Source organism: Cavia porcellus, unplaced genomic scaffold, assembly GCF_034190915.1.
Source record: "Cavia porcellus strain 051 isolate PalLab524CR breed Dunkin Hartley unplaced genomic scaffold, mCavPor4.1 scaffold_1, whole genome shotgun sequence".
In the NCBI taxonomy this organism is placed as follows: domain Eukaryota; kingdom Metazoa; phylum Chordata; class Mammalia; order Rodentia; family Caviidae; genus Cavia; species Cavia porcellus.
In genome coordinates this window covers 202,726,611-202,752,106 of record NW_026947484.1, presented here as the reverse complement: position 1 = coordinate 202,752,106, position 25,496 = coordinate 202,726,611, and positions in this window count along the sequence as shown.

The following is a 25,496-nucleotide window of genomic DNA, read 5'->3' as shown; positions in this document are numbered from 1 at the left end:
AAAGCTGTGGTGACCAGAATTCACCACCCTCCCAGCCCCTTTCTCCTTCTCCTCTCCCTGGCCAAGGGGCTTCACTAACACTACCTCTATCACACTAAAGATATCCCAAGTGATGTGGTAGTGATGGGAAATCCCAGAATTGTGGGAGGCTGATGCAGGATTATTGTAAGGTGGAGCCAAGCCTGGACATCTTAGAAAGATCTTGTATCAAAAGAAAGTTAATATAAAAGCTGAGCTTATAGTTTAATGCAGAACTCACTACTGAGGAAAAATAAGCACAGAAAAAAGACAGAGACAGCCTTGTGTAGGGACCTCAGGTCCTAAGTCTGTAGGTGGCCTCCAAATCAGCAGAGCAGCTCTCTTCCCTTACTTTGAGAGGTGACTAGAGGTGGTTAGGACAGGGCAGAGATTCATGCAAGACCTATTCTTTCTGTATTCACACCAGACCTGGCTCAGACTCTCTGATATGAGAGAGCTAATAGCTACTAGGTCTCTGTGCTACCCTCTTTTTTAGTTTTTCCCTTCCTCAAACCTCTTGACATCTCATTACATTTCTTCATCTGCCTGCCTTCTGTATCAGTGAGTGCTTACTATAGAAAAATATTTAATGTAAGACATATAAATATATAAGAATTTATAAAACTGCAGTACAGAGGCCTCCTGCAGAGACAGGAGTGGAAAAGTGCAGAAGAGCTTTCTGAGAGCTGGGGATATGAAGGATCTGATCAGTGTCCTAGAGCTCATTGAAGTCTCACATATGATTCTGTATCAGAAGGCCAAAGGGCCTGCGATGGAAGGCTGAAGGGTCTGTGCTAGAAGCCAAGAGACGATATCCAAAGTGACACTGAAGACTAGACCTTTTATTCCATTCAGGTTGGTGCCACTCACCCAGAGTGGGTCTTCTGTCATCAGTAAATCCTTTCAGCCATACTTGGAACTCTGCTGATCCAGTTTAGTTGTACATTCATATTCAAATTGTCACAATCAGGCCTTGTCACAATCTACCCCTTGTCAACTTGAAAACCGGGCATATTTACTTAAACCATAGTCTCCAGAAACACAGAAAACTCATAATTACATCTAAAATGTTACAACTGTCCTGCATATAAATGAAAATGCACCAGTTCCCTCCCCAGAATAAAAGGAAAGATTTTGGGGATGATGCTTACTCCTAATATTTTAAAACACAGGTTTAACAGTACTTAGGGAACCAGTATTAATAGAGAACTAGTACAATTACAGTCTTCATTTCTGTAGTTGATTATGGGGTCATAGCTGGTATTTAGAACTACCCTCTTCTACTAATTACTCCTTTTGCCTTATCCTTCAGCAAGAACCTCAACAGATCTTGGGTTTTGCCTGATGGGCTGAGCCACACCTTCATTCCTGAAGGTTTGGAATCATTTTTCATCCTGCTGAACTGGACTGATGTAGTTTCACATTGGTCTTAATAACAGGACATGGCAATACTGTATAGGAGGCCCCTTAATAGATCTGTTGCACTCCAAGTATATTCTTCCTTTCCTCTATTGATGAGTAATAATACAATTTCCCCTTGATAGTCTGGGTCAATCACCCCTTCCAATACTATGTGTCACTTTTTGTCTTGTTTCCTTGGAGAACGAGGAAACCAAAATGACCAAGCACAAGCCGTAGTTTCCAGTTTAATGGTATGATTAATGTGCTTCCTCATATGAGCCTTCCCCCTATGAAGCTAAGACTTCCAAGCCAACAGAACCTAAAGTGGCAGGAGCAGGAAGCAAAAGTTTTGCTAGTGGATCACTGGGTGGAGCCAAGCCTGGACATCTTAAGAAGTGATACATTCTCACTTCCACCCCTTGATTCCTGGACTTATGAATCCTAACTATGGGGAACACACTACCACATAGTGGATGATGATTCAAAAAATACACAGCTTTTTGAAGAAACTTGCCACAGCTATAACCACCTAGCTGGGTCTTTAAAAGACTATTTCACCTTTCTATCAATCCAGCTCCTTCTGGATGATGAGAAACTTGGTGAGACCAGTGAATTTTATGAGCATGAGACCATTGCCTCACTTTTTTAGCCATAAAATGTGTTTCATGGTAAGAGTTGGTGCTACATGGAATTCCATGATGGTGGGTAAGGCATCCTGCAAGTCCACAGACAATAGTTTTGGTTAGAAGCATTAAATACAGGGAAGGCAAATCCATATCCAGAATAATTGTCTTTGCCAATAAGGAAAAAGCACTATCCTTTCTATGATGGAGACAGTGCAATCTACTCAACCTGCCACCAGGGTCAGAGAATGATCATCCTGGATAGCAGTTCCATACTGGGGACTCAGTATTGGTCTTTGCTGCTGACATATTGGGCAGTCAGCATTGGCTGTAGCCAGACCATGCTTGGTGGGTGGGAGTCTATGTTGCTGAGCCAATGCATAAACTTCACTGCCATCATAGCCATGAGTCCATTGGGCAATAACAGGGTGGCGGAATATTCAGCCCATGACTCAGTATATGGTCACATATCTAGCCATTTTTCCTTCCAGGCAAAATATACTACCATTTGTACCAGATGTGTAATCGAATGTCACATCTAGTACACATCTAGCACTGACTAAATTTCTGTTCACCAGGAATATTTCATGTAATTTACTTGCTTCATCTGTTCAACCTTTGCTGCTTTGATCATGTATGTACCACATCTATCTAATGATGGATTGTTGCAGCACACATCAAACTTTATGACCCAGTGGATCAGATAATACCCAGCTCGTGATGGACAACTCAGTTCACACAGTAAACTAGTGTCCCATTGTCAAGCATTCAGTTTGCACTAGGGCCCAGTAGTAAGCCAAGAGCTATTGAGTAACTATAACCCTGAGGTAGGACAGTGAAGGTATATTTATGGCCATGCTAGCTAAAAGTAAGTTGTTTCTAAAGGGCCTAATGGATAAGTAGGTAGCATAAGTCATTTGCCAAATCAACAGCTGCACACCAAGTACCAGGATATGTATTAACATGCTGAAGCAAGAAAATCACACCTAGTACAGCAGCTACAATCAAAGTCACCACTTCATTCAGTTCACTGGAATCTACTGTCGTTCTTTAAGATCAGTACATCTTTTACAGGTCAAATGGGAGAATTAAATGGAGATGTGGTGGGACCCCCACCCTTGCATCCTTCAAATCCTTGATAGTGGCACTGATCTCTGCCGTCCCTCCAGGAGGTGATTTTGTTTTTGGTTTACTATTTTGCCAGATAAAGGCAACTCTTATGGCTTATATTTAACCTTTTTGTCTGAGGATTCCACCAAGTACTAAATGTATCTATCCCAATTATTTACTTTGGAACATGGGAAATGACTGTAGGATGGATGTGAGAACCTACTAGATACTCTGTAAGTCAGACACTTACTGAAACTCCATTGACCACATGACCTCCACAAGACCCTACCCTTACTGCAGGGCCACAGTGACATCAAGGAAGAATGCAAGTTAGAGCCAAGATGAGAAAACTTAGGGAAGCTATGTATCAAACTAAAATTAATAGAAAATCTAGGACATAGTTCAGTGCAGGACTCACTACTGACAGAAAAAGTAAACAAGGGAATAGAAAGGAAAGTCAGAGAGACCTTTGCACAGGGGTACCTCAGGTCCACAGTGCAGTCTGTTTGTGGCCTCCCAAATTGGCAAAGCTACTCTCTGCCTTCACTTTGGGTGGTGGGTTGAGGAAATAAGCATAGGGCAGAGTTCTCTGCAGAGCCCACTATCCCTGCTCTGACACCAGGTCTCTCAGACCCACTGGTATTGTACCAGCTTTCTGTGATCCCCTCTTAGTCTTTCCCTTTCTCAAGCCTCTTGATATCCCATTACCCTTCTTCATCTGGCTGATTCCTGTCTTCCATTCTGGATTAGTCATGGAGGTCAGGGATTGAGAGAAGAGGATAAGGTTTGGGGAAAAAAATGCACTCCATTTTATCCAAATCTCTAGCAAAGGCTGGGGATAGGGATTCCCAAGACAGTGATAGTCATAGCTGAGGCAGAACCTGCTCAAGCTCCAGCTCATCTCTGCCAACTGAATCTGGAACAGAGAAACCCCTAAAGGAGTTGACAGTTAACACAGGCAGCATTTCTAAAATCAGCAATGTTGACCTCTGGTAGCATTCCTAATGTCATGAGCTGACAATAGATAACACTATCAACAACTGACACAACCAGCATCTGGTCACTCCTGCTTGTGGTAACTGTGTCCTGACCACCACTATCCAGTTCTGTCATATGCCAGACACTTTATGTCAGCTACCAGGTGCTGGTCTCTGCTGCTGCTCTTTGATGGCTAAAAGTCCCCGAAGTTCTTCAAAGCTAAAAGCTCTCAAAGGTTTTACACTTTCTGTTATATCCCCTGGTCTGTCTGCACTACTCAGTGTGATGATCCTGAGAAGGTTTATGGGATTTTTTTGAGGTCTACACTACCTCAAGAATAAGTTGGGAGTTATTTGAAAGAAATACCAAAGCCATTCTTTATTTGAACAGAAGCTGTGCTGCAGCACATGGGGTCAACATTGGACAGTGCTCCCACTCTAACCTGAGAAGTGCTGGGCAGTGTTGCTTCTATAGCAGCTGTAGGCCTGTGCCAATGAGGAGCGGGGCAGAAGCCAAGGAATCCCCTGGAAACCTTGCAGGGGAGCTGAGGAATGTTAAGAATGGACCTGGGTACCATGTGCAGGCCACTGGGAGGAGAACCAGATGTCAGCCCTTTCCTGTGAGTTGGCACCATTCATGGACAGCAGGGGAGGAGAACAAGAAGCCAAAAAGAATCCATGCCCTTCTGGGGAGTTGATACCATACACAGGCCACCAGGAGGAAAACCAGATACCAGTCTCTTGTACCACACAGGCTGAGAGCCAACATCCCCCCAGCTACCCACTGTAAGCGACCACCTGATCTGGAGAAACACAGGCTGACAGGATAGCTATTGAAGTAAAATACAATTTAATGCTAATAGTGTTTAGTGTTTCACTGACTTTGCAGGCCTAGTAGTCTGGTCATCTATTCAGAGGATAACAATACACAATGTATGAGGGATCTTCTTCTAAAGGTGGTAGCATTGTTAATTTCCTATTTTCTTGTTTTGAAATCCTGTATCAGTTGCATTATTTTATTGAGTTGGTTTTATTCTGTTTTGTCCTGTTTGATTTTATTGTATCTGATGACATGGACAGCTATTTCAAAGATAACAAGATATATTATGGCAGCCATTTTGGATTTACGATTTCAAGTCCTGTACTGCATTCAGTGCTTTGTTTTTCTTGGTTCTATTCTATTCTGTTCCACTTGATTTTACTATGTCTGAAGGTATGGGCAGCTATTTTGAAGACAATAAGTTGCATTATGGTAACCATTGTTGATTTCGTATTATCTTGTTTTAAAATCTTGTGTCATAGTCGTTTGTTTTGATTGGCTTTATTCTGTTTCATTTTTCTTGTTTTATTCTCTTTAAAATAAAAATTACCAAAAAAAGAATCTCTCCCTCACTGATCTTAGCCATGGCAGGATGTCCCTTCCACCTTCAAAAAAACAGCATCCTCTTCAGTAGCTGGAGCAGGGAGACATTCACACTGACAGTTTGATGTCACTCAGGTTGGAGTGAAGTGGAGGAGAACAGATGCTACACAGCCAGGTAGGACACTGAAGCAAATTGTCCCCAGTTCACTGGAGCCAAGAGAGACCAAGCAGATATCAGAGGCAGGGGTGCAACAGGCACAGGATAAAACATACGCTCCCACCCACCCATCCAGCACTGGAAAAAGGAAAGTGAGTCACTTCTGACTTCCCTTAATGGAGTCAGCAGTATTCTTCCTTAGTACAGGAGGCTTCCTGCAGCCTGGGTTCAAAGGGAAAACTTCTGTGCACCCCAGTCAAGTCTAGCATGGATGTGAGGAGGAGGTCAGATTCACGTATCAGGTGTGAGACTTAGCAGAGGAGAGGTTGTGAGGACCAGAGTGTACACATTATAGTGAGACTTGGACTGACTCCTGGACTCCAAAGTACACTGCACACAGCAGGCTCCAGTCCCCCACCCACCCATCCTCTCCCCTCCCACTGAACCAGTGGCTGGGAAGTGACTCAAGTGTTTACATTGCTCATCACTGTGCCACTTGGAATGCTCCCTGGTGTGTTTTTACGGCTATGAATTGGCATGCCTGGCCCTCTGCTGTCTCTTTTTGTCCCTTTTGTGGATCCCCTGAACTGGTGCTGTGCCAGCTGATCCCCAGTTCCATCTTCATTTGCTTCCACACTGTCTCCTGGGAATCTAGACCCCCACCTTGTGAACCCTCTGAATGCTCCACAGAATCTTTGGGACTCAGCTACTGATGCAACAAGCCAGGTCTGGGTACCCCTAATTTCACACTAAGCAGCAGTAATCACTACATCACATCCATGCCTGGGTTTCCTATTTCCAGAAATGTAAAGAATTCTGGCTACTTGTGATCCAGCACGAAGCAGGTTGCCTGGAGGGAGACTTGAATGGTGTGAATCCCAGGGACAGGCCCAGATTCTACCTGATCTAATTCACCCAAGGGCAGGAAGAGGGTCCCTGGGGAATCAGTTCCTGCATCTCAGGAATTCACTCTGATCCCTGATCTGGTTACCAGAAGTGTTGCAAGAAAGAAGTGTCCAGGCCTACCTTAGAAAACACATGGAACAAGGCTGATCTGGGCCAGAGGGGCCAGGATGTAGTCAAAGAGCAAAGAACAATGCCAAGAACAATGCCACAGATACCTTGGTCTTAGCCTGACTGTGGCCCCTTAACATCCTCAACATAGGAATCCAGGTCAGGGACCGCATGGAGTGTGAGCTTCTGGAGACAGGGCTTGTTCACCAGACCTTGGGCTGGAGAAACAAGGACTCCCTGTTCCTGTCCCATGACTCTTAAGTGTCACCACAAATATGCAGCATGCGCTTCATCAGTGTGGTGAGCTGGCAGGAGGAGTTCAAGGGTGTCCCCTTCATGGGCTTAGGTGCCTTATCCAAGATCACTGCACACTCATGTGTCCCACTCTGAGGGTGCTTAAACACATGACCAAATCCATGTGCCACATGTCCCAAAGCAGAGCAACAGACTGTAGCCATCTTGCCTGGGCAGGTACCTGCGCTGGATGCCCACTGCTGTGTCTCAGCATTTCGCTCTGCCACGCATCGGCACCTATAGCCCATGTCTTCACTCCATGTCCCTGTCTTCTGGACTCTTGGGAGGACAAATCTGGATGGTTCTGTGCTTTTCTGTCTGCTCCTGAAAACTGGAGAAGGAGTTAGGTGAAGGAGAGGGGCTCAAGATATCACAGCCTGCTCTAGAGACATCTCACTCTGGGGCCAGGATCTGAGGGGTAGAATCTGAGTTCAGGGACTCAGTAGATACCACGTCCTTCTCTGTCTAGAATGCCCACTGCCAGCTGCTTCACACTTTCCTGACATTTACAAGAACCAAGAAGCACCACGGGGCCTGTGGTAGTCAAAAACATTTCTCACTTTTTTTAAACTTTCTCCTTTCTTTTTGCCTTTCTTTTTTTTTTTGAGACAGGGTTTTTCTCTGTAGTTTAGTATGTCCTTGGAATCAGTATTTAGCCAAGCCTTTGTCAAACTTGTGATGAACCTCTCAGATGACTGTTGTGGGATACACACAAGGAACATTTTGTGCTCTCTAGGGGTACAGAGTGAAGGCGCTGCCACACATTTCTCTATCCTGGGCCCACAGGGTCAGAGATGAGTTTGTCCAGACCTGTGCTGTTGACCCCCATGAAGGGACTCTCTGCCCATACTCTGAGTATTCTGGTCTCTGAGCCACCTTCAGTTCCTGAGTTTACCTGTCCTGGGCTGCATCCTCTCCATTTCTTAGGTCCTACTAACATGTACCCTCCCCCTTTTCCGAGGCTTATTCATTCCTTATGGAGGGGTTGTCAGTGACTTCAGCTAGCATGACCAGGGCAGGGACACCAGCCTGGCTACTCAGGGACACTGGCTAAACAGGCTGGAGGACTTAGTTCTGAGCTGTCCTAAGGCCAAGCCCCTTGAGCAGCCCATCCCTAGGCCCTGAAGGCAGGGAAACCTGAGGTTCTCTGTACCTGGTTCTGTCCTGAGATCGAGTGGGTTTTTGATAGGTAGACTGAGACCTGATGTCAGAAAAAGGATATACAAGATGCTGGCCATTAAGCTACCATGAGCCTCGCAGCAGCTTGCCACACATTGCACAGTGTACATCTTTTCCTCCTTTAATGGTCCTATACTCACTCCACACATTTTTTTCTTCATGAACACTTTTTCTTCCTCTTTTGGCTTATATAAGTGTTAAGCTTTTAATTTCCATGATCAGTCCACACAATTCTTTGAATAGGACAGTAATGGTCTAGAAAGGAGTAACTGGCCACTACAACACCAGAGAATACTGGCAGTCAAAGAAACACACACACACACTGCCTGCGCTGAGGTTCTTTCTTCTCTACAGAGAAGTGAACCAAAAACTGAACAAGCAGTAAGTTTGGCTGGGAAGGGGGGCTGATGGAGACTGCAGCAAGGAGGCCTGGAGGTCTCTGGGGTATGCTTGTTCCTCTGATCTTCCCACCCTGAACTGCAACCATCTTTACATTGCTGTCTCTGCTCAGGTGCTTCCTGTCCCTGTTCTTTCACTTACTTTCACCCAAGGTACCTCTGGCTGCCCCATGGACCCCCAATTTCAGGAAGAGAATGGAAGATCTTGCCTACATTACACTGCTACCTAACCAGCCACCTTGCACCTAAAACTACCTTGCTGATGGAACCCTCATCTCTGCTAAATAAATACACGCCCACAGGGTTACTCCATCCCTGCCTGTGCCATAGTGGTGGGATGTGCAAAGGTTCAATGTGCATCATCATCATTTTAAATCATATGGTCCCAGAAACACAACCTGATGTGAGAATGTACGTAGCACACAAGTCAAAGTGAGACATCAGGATCCCTCCACCATCACTGATTGTACTGGCTGCCCTGAGTCCATCCTGGGCAGCATGATACCCTACTCCATCGACTGTGATGGTAACTCCTAGTCCCATTTCTGGGGTCACCTTCAAAGCAGCCTAAAAGAGGTGAGTGACCATACCTCATTCCTGTACCTGGAAATTGCATTGGGTCCTACAGTGACCACTGAAAAGAACTGGAGAACAGTAGGGTCATAGAGATTGGCGTAAGAGACAGCATACCCTGCTCATCAGGATGCTGTGGGTATTAGAGACAACAACAACAACACAGTGTGTATGCCTCATGGGCAGAAACACAGACCTTTTCCAGAGGAGATGTGCCTCTGTCTCTCAGCCTACCCATGGGGGTCCAGTGTCTTCCCAAAACACACATGAGACCTTGCCTATGGTGACCTTATTCAGAGTGTGGCCTGGACTATGATGATTTGCAAAACACTTGGGTGATTATGAAGGTCAGGCAGGGAAAATACAAGTGGGAAATTACGTGGCTGATCCCTATCCCATCGCCCAGAGAGGGACTGGGCTGGGGACAGCAAGCAGTGAGCCCAGTTGGACAATGCTGTGTGTCCCCTATTCTGAGGAAAGTCTTTGTCAGGGTGGGCCCAATTTTCTGTTGGTGGGGCAATGGGCAGACTGAACTCAGACCTCAAGACTTGGTTAACAAGCTGGGCTCCAGATATCCAGACAGTAGTCAGCCTTTTTGTTCCAATTTTCTAGACCTGCATTCCATCAGCTGCTTGCATCTTCTACCAGGAGCTGGCTTTCAATATGTAATTTACTCAGTTCCATTACTGTGATGCTCTTACAGTGCCTGAGCCCACAACATTAAGCCCAAACTATGTCCTGTGCATGTGAACAGAGGCAGACATAGAAGGCTAGGACTGTGGTTTTGAGGAAGCTGAGATGACTCTGAGATATAGAAGTATGTGTATGGATATACTTCTGAGATAAGAACAGGATCAGTTGGGTGCTTGGAAGAGTCAGAAGAACCCACTGAACCCACCTCTGTGTCATCCCAAGTTGTGCTAGAGCTATCTTGAGGGATAAGAAATAGACTAAGAAAAAAGGGGACAACCAAGTTGAGATTTATAATTGTAGTTTTAAGAAAAAATACAGCTTCTTTACTCACATTTTCTCTTGCAGGGAACTCATTCAAGAACTGTGTTCATGAAGATCTTTTTATAATAATCCTGCAAATCTAGCCTCCTAACTTTTCAATTTCACCAATAAATTGAACTTTCCCCATCCTCAAGAAGCAACAGTATTGGTGGTCAGCAGATCATAACTTCAAACACATGAAGATGCTTGCATTACATGTAGACAAAACACTCATTCTAGATCACCCATCTTGAGGACATCCCCATGAATGGACCCAAGTACTGTTCCTAATATGTCTCATTTCTCTGAGTTCTCAACTCCATTCTTGAGCACATCCTAATAAACCCTTCTCTTGCTTCTTACTGATGAGTTCTAAAAATTCTTTTCCCAGGATGAGAGTCAGTGAACCTGCAAACTTATTTTAAATTGTAGGGTAGGTTCCTTATTTCAGACACCAAACATGCTGAAAGTTTGTGGACTTCTCTTTAGAAGTATGAGAAATAAATCTCTATCACTTATAAAGAATGCAGTAGTCTCTGGTGTTTTGTTACAGCAGCAGAAATGAGACAACTGAACATTTCTGCAGCTGTGGGTAACACAAGGAACAAGTAGCCAAGATCCAATTTCACATACAGAAAAAAGAATGGAACCTCTATCCATGGTAAGGTCCTATCCTTCCAGAACATGAATCAAAACTTGGCTCAACTTCTATAATCAAATCACTAGATTTCTGACCCATGTCCAGCTCTACTCTCAAAGTGATAGCTAAATGTAAACAATGAACCCTTGGGGGACACCCAAACAACAGCAGCCATCATATCTTTTAGGACCATATTTTTTTTACTTTATTTGTTAATATTAAGAAGAAAAGGTAAAACAAATTTGCACAACAAAACAATGAAAAAGTAACAATTGCTGATAAATTATACAACATTATCTTTAGTCACTCAAGTACAAAATATGAGCATAAAAATTTCTACAATCAATATTAGCACAACCTTTCCTATTCAGTGAACTCAGTGACACTAATGGTATAACAACTTGCATTTTTTTCTTTTCCCTTCTATCCTTTCTCTTTTCCCCTATCTTAGATTCTTCTTTTTATTGAACAGTTTCCTCCCATTTCACAGTGACTATTGTATATTTTGAAACTTATGGTTTCACATATGTCACTGTGGTATGATGATTTTCAATCCTTCTGGGAAGATACACAGAAGGGGAATACCTGGGTTGAATGGGACCTCTAATCCTAATTTTTTGAGGGATCTCCACACTGATTTCCACAGTGTTTGTACTAGTCCACTCTCTAACCAACAGTTGTAAAGGGTTTCTTTTTCCCTACAGATCCAGCAGCATTTTATATTGGTTGATATTTTTTTAAAAATTAAATAATTTTTTAATGGATAAAGGAGAGGATGAGATAAAAGGGGACATAACATCATAACAATACAGGTTAAAGCATGACACTTTCAGCAACCTAGTGCTTCACCACCAAATAACCCGACTTAATAGTAGTTACCATAGTGTCTTTTTCTTTAAAATATTTGAGTATAACTTCATATGCTATAGCATCAAACATATCGACTGTGTAACACCATTCAAGTGGATGAAAGCATTGTAGAGTATTTAGAACCAGCTAACAGATAAAATGATCAATGGTTTCAATATTATCTCTTTGCCTATAACAGTTTTTGTTTACACTACCACATACGATAAAATCCAGCAAGTTACAACGTGATAAAATCAATGGAGACAGAAGAACCATAGTTTGGTGCAGCTTTAAGACAAGATGGTATTTAATCGGCACTAGCTGTTATTATGTCCTATTTTCTTCAAAGTAGCTGTTCATTGCATCACCGGTCATAATATCAAACAGCCCAGAATAAAGCCATTCCAATTAATGAGTGAAAATTTTATAAGGCTTCAAGGCCATATAATGGGGAATCATGGTTATCACATACTTTTATATATTTGATTCATTTCCTACACTAGGGAAACTATTCGGAGTTCACAGACGTGAGTTTGATTTAGTTCACATATGAGTATGGTTTCAAGCTGCGCCCATTTATTGATAAATACCTCAATGTGATCATTCTTTATTTCTGAGTAATACTCCATTGTATAGAAGTACCACAGCTTTTTTATCCATTCCTCAGTTGATGGACATTTGGGTTGTTTCCATGATCTGGCAATTACAAATTGTGCTGCTATAAACATAGGTGCGCATAAATCACTTCGGTATGATGCTTTCAGTTCTTCTGGGATGATGCCTAGTAGTGGAATAGCTGGAACAAATGGGACTTCCAATCCCAGCTTTTTGATAAATCTCCAGACTGACCTCCACAAAGGTTGTACCAGTCTACACTCCCACCAACAGTGTAGGAGAGTTCCTTTTTCCCCACAGCCTCTCCACACTTGTTGTTGGTTTTCTTGATCCTGGCCATCCTTTCAGGAGTGAGATGGAATCTCAGTGTGGTTTTAATTTGCATTTCCCTAATAACCAATGATGATGAACATTTTTTCATGTATTTATTTGCCATTTTTATTTCTTCTTCTTAGAAGTGTGTATTCATCTCAGATGTCCACTTTTGGATTCGGTCTTTGAATTTTGGGGGTCTGATTCTTTTTAATTCTTTATATATTTTAGACAAAAGTCCTTTGTCTGAGGGGGAGTTCACTAAGATCTTTTCCCAATTTTTGGGTTTTCTTTTCACTATGCTGGAGATTTTTTTTTTTTACTTACAGAAACTTTTTAATAAGAGGTGGTCCCAGTTATTGATTCTGGGAAGTATTTCCCATGCAGTTTGAGTCCTGTTCATGAATTCTCTACCTACCACTATGTCTTCAAGGTTTCTACCTAATTTGTCTTCCAATAGATTTAGTGTTTCTGTTTTAATATTCAGATCTTTAATCCATTTATATTTTAATTTAGTACATGGCGATAGGCTTGGGTCGAGTTTTAGTTTTTGGCAAATGTAGAGCCAGTTTTTCCAACAGCATTTATTAAAAAGACTGTCGTTTTTCCAGTGAACCTGCTTGGCTCCTTTATCAAAGATAAGGTGGTTGAGTGTGTTTGTAGTTGGAGCTGTATCTTCTAACCTATTCCATTGATCCTCTGCTCTGTTTTGATTCCAGTACCATGTTGATTTTACTACTGTTGCTTTGTAGTATAACTTCAAGTCAGGGATTGTGATGCCTCCTGCCTTGCCTTTGTTGCTTAAAATTGCCTTTGATATTCTAGGTCTCTGCTGGTTCCAGATGAACCTTAGGAGTGATTTCTCTAGCTCTATAAGATATGTTGATGGTATTTTTACTGGGATTGCACTGAATCTGTATAACAGTTTAGGGAGAATGGCCATTTTCACAATGTTTATTCTTCCTATCCATGAACATGGGATGTCTTTCCATTTTCTGAGATCATCTTCAATTTCTTCCTTCAGTGTATTATAATTTTCCCTGTATAGGTCTTTCACTTCTTTCATAAGAGTAATTCCTAAATATTTCATTTTTTTGGTTGCTAGTGTGAAGACTGTGGCTTCTCTTATTTCTCTCTCTGTGATTTTGTTGCTAGTGTATAAGAATGCTATTGATTTCTGAGTATTGATTTTGCACCCAGCTACATTACTGAATTTATTTATTATATCTAAGAGTCTTTCAATGGAGTTTAGGGGGTCTTCTATGTAGAGTATCATGTCATCTTCAAATAATGACAATTTAACTTCTTCTTTTCCTATCTTTACCCCTTTTATTTTTCTCTCTTGTCTAATTGCTCTGGCTAGTACTTCCAGGACTATATTAAATAGGAGAGGTGATAAAGGACACCTTGTCTTGTGCCTGATTTTAAAGTAAAGGCCTTCATTTTTGGCCATTTAGTATGATACTGGCTGTTGGTTTGTCATAGACAGCCTTTATTATATTGTGGTAAAGACCATCTATTCCAATTTTCTGTAGAGTTCTTATCATGAATGAATGTTGGACCTTATCAAAGGCTTTTTCTGCATCTATGGAAATGATCATGTGATTCTTACTTTTGGCTTTATTGATATGGTGGATTACATTTATTGATTTACGTATGTTGAACCATCCCTGCATGCCTGGGATGAATCCCACTTGGTCATGGTGTATAATCTTCTTGATGATTTGCTGCATCCTATTTGCCAATATTTCATTGAGGATTTTTGCATCTGTGTTCATTAGGGAGATTGGTCTGTAGTTCTCTTTTTTGGTTGGGTCTTTCCCAGGTTTTGGCACTAAAGTAATATTTGCTTCCAGGAATGACTTGGGAAGGATTGCTTCCCTTTCAATTTCATTGAAGAGTTTGAGGAGTGTCGGTATTAGGTCTTGTTTGTATTTCTTGTAGAATTCTGCAGTAAATCCGCCTGGGCCTGGGCTCTTCTTTGTAGGTAAGGAATTAATTGCATGTTCAATTTCATTGATAGAGATTGGGTTATTCAGCAGTTTTACATCCTCTTGATCTAGCTTTGGTACTTCATATGTTTCTAAGAATCTGTCTATTTCTTCTGTGTTATCAAATGTTTGAGAGTAGAGGTTTTCAAAATAGGTGTTGATGATCTTCTGTATTTCTATTGAGTCTGTAGTGACTTCACCTTTTTTATTTCTTATTGAATGGATTTGAGCTCTTTCTTCCCTTCTTTTAATAAGGTTGGTTAGAGGCTTATCGATTTTATTTATTCTTTCAAAGAACCAACTTTTTGATTCGTTGATTCTTTGGATTGCTTTCTTAATCTGTATTGCATTGATTTCTGCTCTGATTTTTATAATTTCCTCTCTTCTTTTGGCTTTGGGCTTGACTTGCTCTTCTTTTTCTAGCTCTCTGATGTGTAGCATCATTTTATTGATTTGTATTCGTTCTGTTTTCCTGATGTGGGAACTCAGTGCAATAAATTTTCCTCTGAGAACGGCTTTCATTACATCCCATAGATTCTGGTAAGTTGTATCTGTATTTTCATTTGTTTGTAGGTATTGCTTAATTTCTTTTTTAATTTCCTCTGTGACCCACTGATTACTCAGGAGTGTGTTATTCAGTTTCCATGTGTTTGTGGGATTTTTGCAGTATCTTTTATCGTTAATTACTAATTTCATGGCGCTATGGTCCGATAGCATGCAAGGGATAATTTCAACCCTTTTGCATTTATTTAAATATGTTCTGTGAATTAATATTGGTCTATTTTAGAGAATGACCCATGTACTGCTAAGAAGAATGTGTATTCTGTTGTTGTTGGGTGGAATACTCTGTATATATCTATTAAGTCCATTTGTTCACAGGTGCAATTCAGTTCTTTTATTTCTTTGTTGATTTTCTTTTTGGTTGATCTGTCCATTGGTGTCAATAGTGTGTTAAGATCTCCTGTCAGAATTGTGTTACTGCTGATTTGGTTTTTCATTTCTGTTAGTACTTGTTTTATATAACTGCGTGCTCTGGAGTTTGGTGCATATATATTTAAGATAGTTATATCTTCCTCTTGCAGTTTTCCCCTAACCAGTATGTAGTGACCTTCTTTCTCTTTTCTAATCATTATTGGCTTGAAGTTGACTTTGTCTGCAAACAGAATAGCTACCCCAGCTTTTTGGGGGGCTCCAGTTGCATGGAATGTTGTTTTCCATCCTTTGACTTTGAGTCTGTGAGTATCCTTTTGAGTTAAGTGGGTTTCTTGTAAACAGCATATGGTTGGATTTTATTTCTTGATCCATTCTGCCAGTCTGTTTCTTTTAATTGGTGTATTGAGACCAGTTACATTAATAGTAATGACTGTTATAAACTGGTTTATTGTTGACATATTATCTTTCTGGCATTGCATGTTTATCTTTCTGCTCTGTTCAACTGTCTGCTTTGTTTAGTGGTTTTTTCCTAAATGTATCTAGGCTGTCTTTCAGTATTCTTTGCAGGGTTGGCTTGGTGATCATGAAGTTTTTCAGCTGATCTTTGTCATGGAAGTATCATATTTCTCCATCAAATTTGAAGGACAGTTTTGCAGGGTACATCAGCCTAGGTTGAGAATCATTTTCCTTTAGGATCTGGAATACATCACTCCATGTTCTTCTTGACTTTATTGTTTGTGCTGAGTAATTCTGATAGGTTTTCCTTTATAGGTGATCTGTCTTTTCTCTCTGATAGCCTTTAATATTCTATTCTTTTGTTCAGTTTCTGAGATGGTCATTATTATATGTCTGGGTGTAGATTTATTTTGGTTGTGACTATTTGGAGATCTATATGCTTCACTGATCTTAATATCAGTTTCCCATCTCATGTTTGGGAAATTTTCAGCTATTACTTCTCTAAATATCCTCTTGACATCCTTTATATTGTCCCCTTCTTTTTCATTTACCCCTTTCAATCTTATGTTGTTTCTCTTTGCGTCATCCTGTAGGTGTTGAATTGTTATTTCCTGATTTCTTGTTATTTTTAAAAGATCTTTTCTTTCCTGTTCACTTGTTGCAATCTTGTCTTGGAGGTCTGAGATTCTATCTTCACATTCATTGAGGTGGTTTTTACAACTTTCAATGGAGTTTTTGATTTCCTGTATATATCTTTGCATCTGTTTTATGTATTCTGTTTGCTTCCTATACTGTTCATCCAGGGATTCTATCCTTCTGTTTAGTTCCTCTAATTTTTTAACTGCCTCTTCTTTAGCTATGTTTAGCATCTGCTTCATTTCTTTTATCAATTCTTCTTTCATCTGAGAGAATATTTCTAGTTTGAATTCCTTGAAGGCTTCCCATACTTGCTTCTTTATTTCAGTTACCATTATTTCAGGTATTTCAGTCATGTGGCATGTGTTTTCTTCTATGCACATGGCTCCTGGACTTTCTTGGGATGGGCTGGATGTTTGAAATTGCATTTTATACTTTCATTTTGTCATTTTCCTGTATTTGGAAGCTTCAAGTGTTGTTCCAGGTGTGGGAGAGAGATTACCAGCCTGGGATGCAGTACCCTGCGATGGCCCCACTCACTGGACCCAGCAGGGAACTATGGCCTGCTCCTCAGGCCAGGAAGAGTGTCTCCTCAGGCTGGGCAGAGCTCCCAGCCACTGCTGCCACAGTCTCTGATCTGGCCTGGTCCCCGGGTCTGATGGGGAACTGGCCTGGGTCCCCAGGTCAGGGCGAAAGTTCCCGCAGGCTAGGTGGAGCTCCTAGCCACTGCTGTTACTCTTACCCTTCTGGCCTAGTCTCTGGTCCGGTGGGGAGTCGGTCTGGTCCCCCAAGTCAGGGAGAAAATTCCCACAGGCTGGGCAGAGCTCCCAGCCACAGCTGTTAGGACCATCTTGGCCATAATGGGTTATGCTTCCTTTAGTTTTGATGATCTTGACAGTACAGCATTTGTCTTCCCAGGTTGGCCTTCAATCATTATGTTCCTATGTTTAGTTAGAAGACAGATAGTCTAAACCAATTGTAATGGGAAGCAAAAACACCAAAACTACATCTAGGATTTGAAGGCAGATTAATTTTACACTGACAGGCACTGGTTGAGATCATCCCCAAAATATCAAGTCCTGATCCTTGATAATTTGGAATTTATTTGGGATAAGCAAGCAGGAAGTACATAAGCAGAGTATTTGGTGGTTATTGATTGGTTCTTATAATGTGCATTATAGTTACCAGCCATTTCTAGGAGGCAAAATTAACAGGAGCTTGTGATAGGAACTGTTATCTGGACAACGAATAGCCTGGCTGGGGTGGGAGCATTTTCTGCTACACAATGACTGGCCATACACACACACATATACCTGTTTTATGTTCTTTGTGTGTATTTTCTTCCTTCTTTCCATCTTATCATTCTATGTTATAAATCAATTAATAAACTGAGATGAGATTATGCTGGATTATCCAAAAGATGCCAAAAGATGGACATTTGGCATCATGAATGTCCTTAAAGGAGACAGTTGGAGAGATGTGTAATACAGAAGGGACACCCATGTGCAGACAAAGGCACAGATGAAAGTGACTGGGCCACTGAGCCCAGGAGGCTAGAGGAGGCAATGTCCATCCTTGGAACTAGAGCAGGGAGCAAAGTCCTGCCCGTGCTTTGATTCTGGCTCATGGAGATTTTCAGATTTTTGGTTTCCAGCCTTAGGAAATGTAGCTTTAAGCCAAACAGATTGGAGCAATTTTTCCTAACAATCTGATGATTCTGGAGAATCTCAGGTGATCCAGATTGCAGAGGATATTGACAGTAGGAATTGCACTATTAGAAAAGCAGCCTTTGAAGGCCAAATTTCTGGCTGTAGGGAGCTCTGTGGATTTGAGGAGAAGGGGAGCAAGACAGAGGGCCACACAGAGTGAGGATGGGGCAGGGGACATGGCCTAAATCAAAGGAATCCAGCAGTATGGAAGAGATAGCACAGGGTAAGAAAAACCCACCATTCTCAGGTGGAGATGACCCAGGACAGGAGGGAAACCAGGGATGCAAGAAGACACTAGGGGTCCATGAGACTTTCCAGTCTGGTAGACCCAGGTTAAGCCCCTAGGGAAGGAAACCTGGGGCTGCATTGACACTTGGCAGGCCAATGCCTAAGTGAGGGACACTGGATCCAGAGCAAACACCCAGGACTCCACACTGTGTGCTCTATCCTACCTGCTCATGTCACTGCAGACCATGAGGAAAGATTCTAAGAGCTTTGGGGAAAAAGCATGGGGTGATTGTCACCCTAGGACAATGCCTGGGCCACCAAGCCCTCCTCACAGAAGTTCACACTTCTATGATGAACTCCAGAGCCCTGGCCCAGTCTAGTGAGAATGGGGCTCCAGAGGGGCCACAGTCAGGCCAAAGCCAAAGTCTTGATGTCCGTTCAGCTCCCTGCCCACCTACCTGCCTTTCTGTCCCTCACTACTGGCCCAGATTAGTCCTTCTCCTTGTGTCACTCATAGTGGAGTGCACATATGGTAGGCTTTGGAAAACCAGAAGTCTTAGGAGATTCCTGATGTGAATCCCCAGTGATCATCCCTATGTCCTCAGGAAAATTAGACCTGGATGGAACCAATCCTGCCTGGCTTTATGAAAGCAGGCCATCCGGAGCTCCCTCCAGGTAATCTTTTGGGATTTTGGCTCAGATCAGCCAATGTTCTCCTGGTACTGGCCACAGGAAACATAGAAGCGGACCCTATCCAGATGCACCTACATTAGAGTGGAATTTTGGGAGCCCAGCCCTGACTTCTCAAAATGAGGCTTTATTCCAAAGATTCTACAGGGCTTTCTGAGGGTTCCGTAGCAGGGATCTATAGTGCCTAGGCAAACAGAGTGGAAGCTGGAGGAGTATCTCTGGAGGAACAGACTAGGATCATCACAGAAACCACCAAATGGGCTAGAAAAAAAATGAGTGAATTCTTGACATGTCTCTACACTTTGCCACACAGGCAGTGTCCCAGTGTCACATGCCTAGCCCTATGGATATTTCTGTCTTTGCAGGCCAGCGACTCAGTCTGTAGGAAAGGGAAGGGATTGGAGCCTTCTCAGGGACTGCAAAGCAGCCCAAACCTCACCAGGTCTACACCATGGTCCTTTCCCAACCCCACTAGTGCTGAGTCTCACAGCTGGCCTGTGGAGCTGATCCCTCTCACACCCCTGTTGGACCCTGAGAGGGTATATAAAACATTTTCCTTTGACCCCATCCTGAAGGGGACCCCTGTAATAAGGCAGGATGCTGAAATGTTATGGTTTGTGTTCCAGTGCCTCCCCCACAAGCCTCATGCAATCATGGACATGGCTGAATTCAGTGTTCATGATTGGTTCATTGTCTAGCCCTGGGATTGGTGGTGTGAGAGCTATATTCACCCAGGGGTGGACATACAGTGTAAAGATAGGAAAAATGTGTGCCTTTTTTTTCACATGGTTTACTCTTGCTGTTTTGAGGAGGCCATGAACTGTGGCCTCACCATGTCACCCTGCCTTGGAGCCAGCTGAGTATGGACTGAAACCTCCAAAATTGTAAGAAATAAACCTATTGCTTCACTTTGGGCATCAGGTATTTTGTCTCAACAATGAGAGAAAAGTAACTAAGACAGCTGCCAACAACTGTACTGTCCCCCTGCCTGTCCACCTCCATCTTTGGTTGGCAAGGATGCCTTAAGCTTGGTCTGGCCTCTGCCACAACCATGGCCATGTCTAAATCCAAAAGCTGAACCAGGATGGAAGGCAGGTGGCAGCCAGATGCTAGAGGTTAATCAGAAACCACTGGGTGTCAGCAAAGGCAAAGACCACAAAGAAATGAGGTCAGACCTCTAGAGATGAGGCAAATGGGTCTGAGAAGGCCTGGTGCCGATGCAGAGAGAATGGACCCTGCACCAGTCTCTGCCCAACCCTCAACACCTCTATCCACCTCCTGTCAGGTTCCTCCTCTGCAAAAAGAACAACTCAACTGATCTGGGAGGCCACCTACAGATGGTATCCAGGATCCAAGGTATCCTTACACAATGTTTTCTCTTGGTTTCTTTTGTTTTTCTTCTTTCTTTTTCATTTTTGGTACTGGTGATTAAACCTGAACCCATTACAACAAGTTATATCTTTAGCCCACTTTTTATTTTTTTATTTCTAATTAATGTCATGTTACGATGTTCACCTGAGGCTGAAAATTGTAATTCTTCTGCCTTAGCCTGCCAGAGTGCTAGGATTATAGACAGGTACCACCACACAATGCTCAGGATACATATTAAGGTGACAGATAATAGTGGAGAAATTAACAGACGAATTTGACAGGAAGAAAGAAGGGTAAAATAGGGATGTAGCCAGAAACATGAATGGCAAGGTAACCAACACCCCACCCCCACTCCTCAGCCAATAAAATACAAGGAAACTAGGGGGAACTGTTGTACTCTAAAAAAATAACTTCTTTATATTTGTATTATAGCAAAATACCTATAACCGTGGCCTTACTGGATATGTGTTTTCCTCCTCCCTCTGGGTGACCTAATTGATATGTTAATCAATGCTCTTCTCTGTAAAGAATTGTAAAATTTTACCTAATTGATATGTTAACCATTGTTGCCCTCTACAAATAACAGGTGTGGTGCTAAAATAAGCTAACAGGGGTTGTTAATTGCTGCTACACTTCTCTATTTTCTGCTGAGGAAAACAAGATGTCTTCCTAATCTAAACTTGCTTGTTTGCAGGGAAACTTGCTTATTAGCCCAACCCTTACCTGAACCTTACTCTTCCAAATGTAATCACCTTGTTCCTGTTCTGTAGTGCGCCACAAACCCAGCCCCCTCCTTGCATTGTGAGACCAGCAGTTGTTTATTTGTGGTTTTACAAGATAAAAGCCCTACCCTTTAGCTGTCAGGCACACAGTCTCCATATTGGCTCCTGGAGGCTGTGTTGACAGGCGTGGTGTAAAATAAAGCCTTTGCTCCCTAAATTTTAATTTCTTGCTTCCTTGGATTTTATTCCGGGGTTGAGGTTATCACAGGAACTACCCAAACCACTGCGTCAGATATACACATGTCCCCGTTACTTAAGTTTTACTCTAAGCTCCTCTTTTCTCTCTCTCTCTCTCTCTCTCTCTCTCTCTCTCTCTCTCTCTCTCTTTCACACACACACACACACACACACACACACACACACACACACACACATCCAGCACAAAAGGACAGGAAGGAATCAAACAGCCAAAAAGAAGGTAGACAGAGGTGCCTGGGTTAAAATCAAAGACAACCAATCAGATGACCACAATTTCCAGGTGCTCCCCTTGAGGAAGGGAGAAATCACTAGTCCTAAATAAATAGGAGCTAAGGACAAAAATCCTGGTATTCACTTTCTGATGCCTCATACTTTTCCAGAGTAGCTGTCTATCTTTGATTTCTACTCTTCTCCAAAGAAGCTATCTTCCTTTATTCCTAAACTCTGCCTCTTTAATTCCTTACTTGTGCCCAGAGTTTATGATCCTAGTAAGATCCCAATAACTGTGTTTTCCAGAAGAGCAGTGGTGTGGCATGGTGTACAACCCCAGACATGACATCCTGTCTGCTCCTGCCATGGGTTAAAGGTATGGGGAGGGAGGAGGGCTCAAGGCATCTCACCCTGCTCCAGGGCCTGGCTTGGGGCTCCTGTGAGGGCTGAGATCTAGGCTCATCAAATTCACAGAAGATAACATGCTGTTCTCTGTGCAAAATATCCATACCTCTACCCTCTTAGTAGATTCAGATGAGGAAATCATGACCAGATCTAAAATGGCTGAAAATTTTTGTCAGAAGATATTGTGATTGAATCTTGTATGAATGAAACCAAGTTAATAGTAAAGAACTGTCTTTAAACAAGACTAAGAAAGCTTTATTTTGTTATAGCAGAATAAGGTCTTATTGTACCATCTTGGAAATCCACATGTTAAAATGAAGGATTCAGATTGTCATAGAATTTTTGCAACCCCTGTGAAGCTGACATTTAAGTGTCAGTTTAATGTCTATTAAATTGCCTGGCTTTGGAAATAATCTGAAAAGTGTTACAATAAAGACCTTTGAACAGATGACTGTTAGTTGATGGTGGCAAGAATGAGAATTTGGATTTTCTCTCCTTTCTCTGAAAAATATGACAATTCTAGGCTTTTTAAAAAGTTATATAAAAAGGTTTACAATTCTTTCCATTTACCATTGAGATAGATGATATGATTGTTCTAAAGCTCAGGGTGTCATTGTCTCCAACTTTTGAATTTATGGATTCCAGATGAAATGACAATTTTGCTTACTCTTTGTATGTGTGTGTTTGTGTGTATGTTATATTTTATGACAACATATTGCTGTGTAATTCAGGCTAGCCTTGAACGCATTATACTGCCCAGGCTGACCTCACAATCATGGTGATTGTCTCACTTCGACCTTCAAAATTTCTTTTATACAGAAATGATGTAACATTACAACATAGGCATGTTTATTTTTTGCCTTTTATTTTTGGTCTGCGCCATGCCCTTCCTTATAAATATCACAAAGATTCATAGAATAGAGTCCTATATGAGCTCAAAGATTCATGGAGTAGAGTCCTATATGAGCTCAGGGAAACATGGGCCCACAGTGAGAAGAGACTTGAGGGTCACCATTGTCATCTTCTTTATGCCATGGTTGCATGTGGTGCTGCTACCAGGTGTTGTAGTGACCAGCAGCAATTTCCAGGCTCTTACTGCCCTGTATAGTGAAATGGACAGGAAAATTGATGAACATGAAAATTCAACATTTATTTAAGGATTAAGAAGTGTTGAAGAAGAAAGAGAAAGCTCTGAAAAAAAGTATATGGGCCACTTGAAGTCATAAAGGAAGTATAAAGCAATACATTCAGCAGAGAGCAGGTGTGCTGGTGAAAAAGGCTTTCAGCAGCCACAAAGTCACTGGCTGCCATTTTTTTTGTATTAATACAATCATCTTGAGAAGTGGGCACATGTACATAACATACATTGCTTCTTTCTTTCTAATCTCCTTCCTTATCCCTCCATCTCCCTTAATTCTCTTTTTACCAGTTTAATTCTTATTCATAGTATTAATCTTAGCTCATGTTTATGACATAGAATGTTTACATGTGGTTATTAGGTTCTGTACATGGCATATTTTTATTCTACATATTTCCTCTTCTACTCCCCTCTCATTGCTCACCCTTTGTCTCTTGGAACCCTTCCCATTCGCAAGAGATACAGTCTATGTCTCCTTCTATCTATCCTCTATTTATATCTTTGTTTGAACTTTATCTTACTCAAGTAAGAGATACCATACAGTATTTAAACCTGTGTCTCTGGTTTATTTCACTCAACATATATTCTCCAGGTACATTTGTTTTCCTACAGATTTCTTAAATTTATCCCTTCTTTATAACAGTCTTAGTTACTTCTCTTGTTACTGAGTCAAAATAGCCAACAACCAAAGGCAAAGGGGAAAATATTTATTTAGCTCACAGTTTGTGGAGGTTTCAGTCCATCGTCAGCTGGTTCCAAGGCATGGTGGCACATGGCCATAATGCAACAGTTCATTACAGCAGAAGAAAAATGTTTTAATTTAAATTTCTTTAATAGTCAAAAGCAATCAGAGAGAGTGATACAAGCCTCTTTCTGTCTCTTGCATTGTATTCAGTCTACCAGGATTCAGTTGGCACCATTCCAATCATTGGATTGATCCTGCAGTTACTGATCCTGCATATTCCAGCATTCTTAAGCCCAGCGTTGCACTGTAAATCAATAACACACTGTAGATTCAAATACCTCCAAAAAAACTCTGTAATCCCTTGAGGCTTTGGGGGAATGTGTAGACATGAACCTTAACAATAGCTGAGTAGTATACCGCCACACGAAGATACGTTTATTTTATCCAGTCATTTATTGATGAGTAAACTGGTAGCTTCCAGGATTTATCTATTATGAATTGTGCTGCTACAAACATTTGTACACAAATATTGTTGTTGTGTGATGAAATTAAGTACTTTCATCCCAGGTTTCTAGGGAAAATACCTTGAAGGAAGATAGCTAGGTCATATGAAATTTCTAATTTTAGTTCTTTGAGAAACCTCCATGTGGATTTCCATGATGGTTGTACTAGTTTACATTCCTTCCAACAATGTAGGAGTGTTTCTTTATCACCACAGCCTCACTAGCATTTGCAATTTTTTTATTAAATGCATTCTTTCTGGAGTAAAATGGAATCTTAGCATTATTTTAATTTGAATTTCTTTAATGATCAGAGATGTTGAATATTTTGACGTGTATTTACTGGTCACATATTCTTCTTCTGTGAAGTGTCTGTTCATTTTACCTGGCCACTTCTTCCATCTTTCATTTTAAGTAGTCTAATTTTTGTTTAGTTCTTCACACACATTCTATATACTAGTCTTCTTTCTGAGAAGTAGCTGGCAAAAATAGGTTTCCTGTTGATTCCTTTGCTGTAAAGTAGCATTCAATTTAATGCAATCCCATTTGTTGATTTTTGTTGTCATGTCTTGGGCATTTGCTATCTTTATGTCCTCTTTATGCCATCGAATCTAAGTCATCCCATCAAAAAAAAAAGCATTTGTTCTTGTGGCACAGGATTGGTATTGGGCACAGAGCTCAGCTTGATTTCATGCCGGAAGTTTGGTATCTGGTGCAGAGGTTTGCATGATCCCATAAAGATCATCTGTCTGGCAAAATGAAGACAATATTGTCCACAATTAACAGGTTTCTTCAATAGATAGTCAATGTCCAATTGTCCCAGCCACTCTTCCATGCCCTAGGTGCCTGTCTCATTTTCCCCTGAGGGACACAAGAGTTCATAGTTGCAGGGTGTGGAGGTGTACCCCTACAATCCCAGTGCTTGAGAAGCAGAGGCAGGAGGATCACTGTGAGTTCAAAGCCAGCCTGGGATACAAAGTGAGTTCAAGGCCAGCCTAAAGTGCATAGCAAAACCCAGTCTCAAAAGATAAAAGTAAATAAACAATTA